A 9205-nucleotide genomic window follows, 5' to 3' on the forward strand; every position below is an offset into this window, starting at 1 on the left:
CTTTACGTTTTCCTCTCTCTCTTTTTTTTCTGCGTTTTCCTCTCATTTTCTTTGTCATGGATGACGGCCGGTGATCGCACATTTCTTATTCTCTTTTTCTTTCTAATATATAATCAATGGTGATCGACGACCACCATTGATTGGGGTTCACCGGCAACTACCAACCATCGACATCAATTCGTGACTTCATCCTCACCGACGACGAAGAAGATGAGTAAATCTACTCAAATCTGATGAGTAGATCTACATGAGATCTGACTAGATCTATACCAAAAATAGTTGCCGGTGTACAATATTCTTTCTATATCTATTCTTTTCTTCGATTTCTCAATTTTTCTACCTTTTTCTATTACACAAGTCTATTTTCTATTTTAATGGAGAAAATTTTCAAATTCTGAATAAGTTGTTTTTGAGTATTAGTTACAGGCGGTAAAAACTGTAAAATTTTACAGTTTTAATTTTTTTTGGTGTTGGAATGAATTATGGTTTAAAACTGTTAAATTTTACAGTTTCATAATATTATTTAGAACTGTAAAATTTTACAGTTTCATAAAATGTTTGTCAGATTGATTAATAAGGATAAATACTTAATAGATTTTTGCTCTGAAACTGTAACATTTTACAGTTTCAAAACTGTTTTTCAGTTTGATCAATATTAAAGATTATTTGCTTAAACCATACAAAAATTGAAAAGTAACATATGTTTTTCCCATTATTGCTGTTTTTTGTCGTTGCATTTTTTTTTCTTTTAGTTTATCAATATTTAGCACATTTTGTTATTTTTTTCGTTCTAATTTCTTCATTTATTCTTTTTTTTTTTGGACAATATTCTGGATATTCAGGTGAGTCTCCAATAATACTCTTAACGTCCAGTGAACATCCTGGACATTCCGGTGACTTCCATTGGCATTTATAAAAGTCTGGTGAACTTCCGGCAACTTCCCGATGATACTCCGGCGACTTGCTGGTGATGTTGAACATTCCGGCGAGTCTCCGGTGACCGTCTGACGAAAGTCCGACGGTAGTGGGATGTAACAACATCTGTAAATTTAAAAAAAAAAAAAAAGATTTTTTGGTAACAAATAAAAATATATAGGACTAATTGATACAAGTATTTTGTTTTGGGATTAAATAAGTTTTAAATTTTGTATATAGGACTTATTGGTAAGTTCCCAGTAAAAAATTAAATAGAGTATTAAAAGATAGCAAGTGCATCATTTATTGTCCATCTAATAACGAATTCTAAGTGTCTCTATGAAGTTTTTCCCTTTTGTTACATCATTTTTCTCGAGAAACTTCAGAAAATCTCTAAAACTGCTTTCCTTCTATCCAATTGGATGTTGTTCATTCACAAGCTCTTTAGCAGTCCCCATCTTCTCATTCATGCCCAAACCGTGGAGACTAGCAACGGAGAATCTAGTCTTCTTCTCATTAAGGGTAGCCCTATGAACCACACTTTTGTACATGCCATTGCTTAGGACCTCAAGATGGTCTCCCACATGAACTTGTAGGGCACCCTTAAGTTCCGGAACTACCCTCCTCTGTCCTCAATGTCCAAGATTTCGAACCCACAGCTGCTTTGAGGAAGGATTGTGATGAAACTGTAGTCCGAGTGAGGTGGCAAACCGAGTGATAGAGATGGTTGAGGGCATGGAGGGTAACAGTTGGCAACCATGACTTGCATTGCTTCTTTCATTTTGTGTTTCAGGTAAGCAGGAGCTATTCCAAGGCTCTCTGTAATGGCCCCCATGATTTCCAAGGCTAACTTTCTCTCTGCCATATACTCCCCCATCTTTTCACTGTCATTTAACATTCCAACATATTCCATATGCCAAACGAAAAAGTTATATGTATAGAAAAAGTGCAAAGAAAAATAAAGTTTCTATATGGATAGAAAATTTGTGCATCGCATTATGTCTTACAAAAGAGTGAGCCCACATGACGATGACTCACTTGTAAGACATTTTATAATTTTTGTGCATTCATTTTTTTTTTTTTTAAAAAAAAAAAAGTGTGGTCGGCCCAAATTTTATATAGGTGTTGTTTCTATCACAATCAGAATGAATTGAATTACAAGTTAATTTTCATTTTTATGTTTATTTTAATAGCACCAAATCAGTAGCTCTTAAACTGCTTTGCTTGACTTAGTCTTTCTTAGCAGATTGTATTTCAAATGTACTTAGTTGTCTTCCATAAATATAGTTTCAGTTTGTAACCACTTCCTAGGTTGTAGGATTTCTTGTTATTTCCTTGTGTATTTATATGACTGATAAATCAATAATTAAGGGGTGAGGTTTTCAATAATCTGTCATATTTTTCTTGTACATGTAGCATTGTTGCTAAACAAATGAACACCAGGGTTTATTTAGGAATAGATGCGATTGATTATCTATACTATTATATAAAGTTAACAACTCAACTTAGCCTAAATAGCAACTACTCATTTCACAATTTGAAACTTGTTTAGAAACAAACAACACATTTGTGCATGTACAGTAGTTTTAACCTTCCTTAACTAGAAGGGTTAAAAAGAAAAAAAAAAAAAAAAACAAAGCAAAACAGAAGCCACACCATGCGCGTTCAAAATTACTCTAGTTTTGAGATTGTTAATTCTACATTCAGTTACTAAAAAATTTTATGTCCCATAATGACAAATACAACCTTTCTTGATCTATATCTTGGTAACTATATGAATATGACACATAGTGCCTGTTTGGCAGAAATTATTTACAGCTTATTTCAGCTTTCAGCTTAATTTAAGCTATTTTGATGTATTTGATTTAGCTTATAGCATATAGCTTATAGCTTATAGCTTTGTGGAAGTCAGAAATCAGTTTATTCTTTGAGTGTGACAGGAGATGCTTTAAGAATAAGCTGGAAATCAGCTTAAGCTGAAAGTTATAAGCTATAAGCTGTTTAGGCATAAGCTATAAGCACTTTTCCACAGCTCTACCAAACAGGGCTATAGTGTCTGTGACAGAGTAAAGTATGTATATATATATGTATACATATGCATGTGTATATACTAGATGAATACTTTGGAATTAAGTCACTAACATTGACTAGAATTAAGCTTTGTAGGTGCACTGTTTGCTGTCTTTTTCCAACAATTTTATGAATATTTGATGCAATGCTAAGCAGATAAGAAGGAATGGCAATGGAATTTAGTCATTAATATTCATTTGGAAAGACAAAAATATAACTTCATCTAGATATACCCGCCTACAATGGGAGAGATGACACTTAGGGTTGATTTTATTTTATTTTATTTTTTTTTGGGATTTTTAGTTTGGTTTATTTTGGGTTTTCAAATGGAGGATCTTAAAAGTTTAAAACAAAAAGATTGAAAAAAGTTCAGAAAAGACAATAATAGTCAATTTAAAATTTGGTTTATTTTCATCTTTAACAACTTTTTTCAAAATTGACTATTTTTTTATTTTATTTTAAACTTTATAAAATAGTCTAGTTGAGAAGGATTTAGGTAAAAAAAAAAAAAAAAGTTGAAATTTTAAAAATAAAAATAAATTAAAAAAACTAACTTTAAAGTTTGTAGCATAACTAATGTAAATTACTCGACGAGTGCTAAACTTAGAAAAGATGCGGTGGGATATTCTTAACTAATAATAATATGATAAAAAACAAAGTCTAAAATTATGTGGTCATATATATATATACCTGTAATATGGTGGCCATGATTTAACAAAATCTTCCAATGGATGGGCATAATGTTTAAGAAAAACCCTCCAAAACTGAATCTTGTATGCTCCATCCTTCAAGCTTGTCCCATACCGTACTGGCCTAGTCACCTCATTAGATATAAATTTCACCTTCTCCTTCGCTGGCAAGCCAGAAAAACCCGAGGCCAAAGAAGAGCTCCATCAAGAACAGGTTGGTCTATCCCATGATTAATGATCTGTTAAAGGAAACAAACAATATTTATTATCATTGATTTTCATGCAATAGTTAGAATGGGTAAATAAACATTTTTTTAATTATTTTTTGAAGCAGAAATGTTACATACTAAGAAAAATACTCATAATTTGAAATTTATAGTGTACATTTAAAGATGAGCCGGCCGATCAAAATCGACCGAAATTTTAATTTTCGGTCAGTTTTTCATAGCATACGGTTTGTTTCAGTTTTGAAACTTTTTATACCGATGCAAACCGAACTGAGTGAATATTATATTTAAATATTTTTATATTATAATTTCTTGAATATTATATGAGAAGTAACTAATATAATACACATTTGTGATAAAAAATAGGAAGAAAAACATTTATAGAGCAATTTTCTTCATTTATTTTCAATGTAAAATTCTATAATCTACTATAAAACTTTTTAAAATTTCATGTAAATTTCTCTTTTATATCAAACCGACAAAACTGATGAAACGGAATCGTAACATACGGTCTGCATCTCAATCATAAAAATCAAAAGGATCGGTTCGGTGCTAAATATTCTCTTAATATTAACTGAACCAAACCGTTTACACCCTATGTAAATTTAGCCTGGAATTGCAAATCAGTGGCAAAAATATGAACGTCTGTATTTTGAGTAAATAAGGTTATAATTTTCACTTCGGATTCCCCCCTCCCCCAAAAAAAAGGTTGTAATTTCATGCTTTTGGTCATCTAAATTTAATGAGATCAGACCAATAATAAATGTAAATTTCAAATTATGAGTATTTTTTTAATACTTTTATAAGTAGGTAGTATTGTAAAGAAAAGTAAAGAAAAGATGGATTAAAATGGTATCATATCACCCAATAAGGACAAAGCATGTTGTTAAGGCATGTAGTCAATTTTGCTTTGAACACAATACTCAGAAAAAAAAATAAAAAAATGAATTGTTTTTGTTTTCTGCTCTCAAAAATGAAAAAAATTGAAATGGATACAAAAGCAGACAAATTGTACCCCAAAAACACAGATTATGTCGCTTACGCAAGTCATCAATTTTGCATTGAACACGATGCTCCTCAACCAAAACAAAGAAACAAACTACTCATTTTCGATTTCTATTCTCAAAAATCAAAAGAAAACATAAATTACCAAAAAAAAAAAAAAAACTAACCGAACAAACTATATCCCCAAAAAAATAAATAAATCATTTTGCTAACGAACATAGCCAAATTTGCATTGAAAACAGTGGTCCCCAACCAAAACAAAGAAAAAATTAAACCTTTTTCACTTTTATTCCTGAAAAAAAAAAAAATGACACAAGAAATTTATTTGACAAACTATTTTCAAGTTGTGTTTTCAAGATAGTTCTCATAAGCAACATAGCAAACATGGCATAACTTATATAAACCGTATCTAAATGGAAAAGGGCAAAAAGGGGGAGAAGAATCAATAAAGTTCTTAAAAGCATTAAAGCAAACAGAACTTAAGTTATCCAAATTGTGTTTAAATCAAAAAGGAAAAAAAGAAAGAATAAGAAGCGGGTTTGCTTGATTACTTGTCACACTTGCTTGAAAAGAACCATTGCGGCGACAAGCATTTCTAATTTCCTTGACAATGGCACACCGTTGCGAGTGTTAATGTAAATTGTAAATTGTGTAAATTACCCCACCACCAACACCACCTACCATCTCCACTACCACCCACCACCTCCACTACCACCACTCACCTACCTCACCTACTCCCAAATCCTCTCCTATATAATAGCTTGTAATATACAAAATATATACAACAATCTTGTAACACATCAATCAATAATATACATCAATTTATTTTACATGGTATCAGAGCAAGGTTAAGCACTTAGTATTTTTCGCTTCACCGGCGGGCGGCAACCTCGCCTTGGCCGCCCGCCGGACCTCAACCTACTCCGCTAGAATTTTCTACACATACCTTAAAATTTCTTCGAGTCCACCACCTGCACACCCTTCGCGTCGCTGTCCTTGACTCACCCAGTCAACCCAGACACATACACAACACCAACTTGATCTTCTCATCCAAAACCTTCCCGTTCCCTTCCAAACAAGTCGGCCTCCCCGACGGCCTCGACAACTTGTTCAACGTCTACGACTTCGACACCGCCACCAAAATCCACACCGGCATGCACCACCCTTGGACCGCCGACCTCGCTATCAAACTCCGAATCCCCAGGATCGTATTCCCCGCCACCTGTATCTTCGCTATGTCCCTCAAGGACCCCATGAGAAAACCTGACTCTCCTCACCTCTCTGTTCAGTCTGATGACGAACCCTTTTTGATTCCAGTTCTCTCTCTCTCCTCTGATCCAAAGCTCCCAAAGCATCAAACCACCAGCTCCAGCTGTGCGCTCCACCAACACTCTCTCTCTCTCTCTACACATACACATGATTCAGTGGTTACTTCGATTATGGCGACTTAGATCTGCCTTCCTCTCAGTGTTTCTGATGTAGACCCTTGAGCTCGATTCTCTCTCACATTTAGTAGGGCACACACACCCAATTCACTTTTCTTTGTTTACTCACACCCATCCACCGCCCACTTTATTTTTTAATCACACTTTATTTTTTATTCTAAACCCTCCTTGATCCTCTCAGTGTCTCAGACATCATGTTGTTCCCCACTCTTTTTTATTATTATTATTATTATTATATATATATATATATATATATCTTTTTATTATATTATACAAAAAAAAAAAAATCATCATCTCTCCTCCGTTTGATTTCCAACTCCATTATTTTTCTTTCTTTTCTCCATCCACTTTGCTTATTTCCCCCATCTTTCATTTTTGATTTCCAATATATTTTTATTATTTTTTCTTTATTTTTCTTTCACATTATTTTTAATCTTTTTCCAATTCCATTCATACCATCTAGCTTTGCACAACAAACTCATTTTATTCATGTCGGGGTGCACCCCGATCACCATTTTACACCCCACAAAACAACAAAAAAAAAAAAAAAAAAACAAAACAAAACAAAAAAAAAAACAAAAAAACAAAAAACAAAAAACAAACACCACAACGGCTTTGTTTTCTTTTCTGCAGACGGCCACACCCCGACATCCATTCTCTACTCTGTCGCCGGTCTCTTCTTCTTGCCTCCGTCCTGAGCGGCCCTTGATGGTGCTGCCTCCGTGTTTCCCACTCCACTGGGCACGATCACTACTCCCTGCTCCTCCACTGCAGCATATGGCGGACCTCCAAATCGGAACATCACGGTGGCCTTCCGCTTCAGCTCCTTGTTTTCTGCCCTTAGCACGCTTATCTCTGCTCGCGCGTCCTTATACATGCGTTGGAGCAGAGCCAGTTGGGCGTTTAATTGATGCACCTCATTTGTCCTACTCTGCAGCCGGTGCGACAAATTTGTGACCGCCGTCATGGACTCCACACATGCCTTCAAAGTATACTGATTAGCCTCCACATCCGTTTGCACTGCCATTTTTTGCTCCACCGACCGCATCGGAAAGTTCAACGGAGCAAACCCAGTGGTGTTTGGTTGAGGTTCACTGGCCACCGCACCAGTTATTTCTCTTGTTGACTCGTTGAGGTCGGGAAAGAGAGTCAGCAGACCACGGGAAGACGAGGCCATTTTCTGGGCAACAAAGTGTTACAGAATATCTCTTGCAACAGAGTATTACAGACTATCTCTCGCCACAGAGTGTTACAGACTCTCTCTCTCAGCACAACGACGTGTTTTTCAGAAGTTTTTCTTCGCACGTTGTTTGTCTTCTGCCTCGGCCTCAAGCTCCGTCTTGGTTAAATAGCCGAGGCAGCTACGCGCATCGCGCGCCTCTTGACGCCAGACAAACGGGCACGCCAGCCAAGGCACTCACGTGCCTCGCCATCATATCTGGCACGCCTTTTGATGGCACGCCTTTTGACAGATTGGGCACACCTTTTTGAAGGCACGACTTTTGAGGGCTCGATATCTACATCCATGTATATTTTTTGGGCAGCCTATATACACACTCATACAGTGTCTTCTACACCGGTCAGCTTTATCAATCCCTTTGTTTCAACCTCAAATAGGTTTCTATCTTCACACCTATTTGAGTTTGAGGGGGGGTTATACACAGTATCATGTATAAGTCGCTCATGGCGCACTCCCTAAGTCGCCCCCTTGGTGCACCACCACAACCTCTGCTACAACGGTCCGACATGACCCCATAAACTGTCTGCTACAACGGTCCGACATGACCCCACAAACTGTCTTCTACAACGGTCCGACATGACCCCGTAAACTGTCCTGCTACATCGGTCCGATATGACCCCGTAAACTGTCTTCTACAACGGTCCGACATGACCCCGTAAACTGTCCTGCTACATCGGTCCGACATGACCCCGACATGACCCCGTAAACTGTCTGCTACAACGGTCTGACACGACCATACAGTGTCTCCTATCCCATTTATTTTATTTGTCAGCTTATTTTTTCTGTTTTGTTACTCTCTCCAAACTCAAGTTGGCTAGTACCTATCCTCCTTGAGTTTGAGGGGGGCTGTTAATGTAAATTGTAAATTGTGTAAATTACCCCACCACCAACTCCACCTACCATCTCCACTACCACCCACCACCTCCACTACCACCACTCACCTATCTCACCTACTCCCAAATCCTCTCCTATATAATAGCTTGTAATATACAAAATATATACAACAATCTTGTAACACATCAATCAATAATATACATCAATTTATTTTACAGCGAGGATGGCCCTTTTAACCCAGCCAAGTCAATAAGGGGTACCTCTGCGGTCTGAGGATTCAAGCTAGGCCTTTGTGTAGTTGGAATCACATAGCATTCAGGGACATACGAGTGTCCCTTCTCTTGTGCTGTCGCTCCCATAGGAAAAGAGCTTGAACTCTCTTCACCCTCCATGTGAAACAAGTCCTCACTTTGTTCCTAAACTTGAGTACACAAGGACAACAATTTCAAAATCAGTTGGCTAGATTGAGATGGCAATGGATTGACACAAATGGAGCAATGAGTATTTATAGGAATTTCAAGTTAGACGGTTAGTTTTTTCTTTTCTCTTTTTTCAACTCTAGGTCAAAGATAGGATATTAATAAGTTAAAAAGTTAAATTATTACTATTAATAGGCATTCAATGTTTTTTTTATAATGTAAAAACCTAAACATCACCTTAAAAGTCAATGAATATAAACCTCAACTCAAATTTTGCTCATTACTACCTAAATGGGCCCGGGGCTCCAGAAGCCAAGTAACCTAGTATGGTTATCGGATCGTTAATCTAAAGTTGGTATTT

The 9205-nt window shown here is 36.3% G+C and overlaps 1 pseudogene; it reads right to left on the bottom strand.

Annotated features, from left to right (window-relative positions):
• Positions 1 to 1210: 1210 nt before the first annotated feature.
• LOC114298271 (flavanone 3-dioxygenase 3-like) lies at positions 1211 to 8881 on the bottom strand (annotated as a pseudogene).
• Positions 8882 to 9205: the final 324 nt, after the last annotated feature.

Source organism: Camellia sinensis, chromosome 8 (assembly GCF_055761805.1).
Source record: "Camellia sinensis isolate YWXY chromosome 8, ASM5576180v1, whole genome shotgun sequence".
Classification (NCBI taxonomy): domain Eukaryota; kingdom Viridiplantae; phylum Streptophyta; class Magnoliopsida; order Ericales; family Theaceae; genus Camellia; species Camellia sinensis.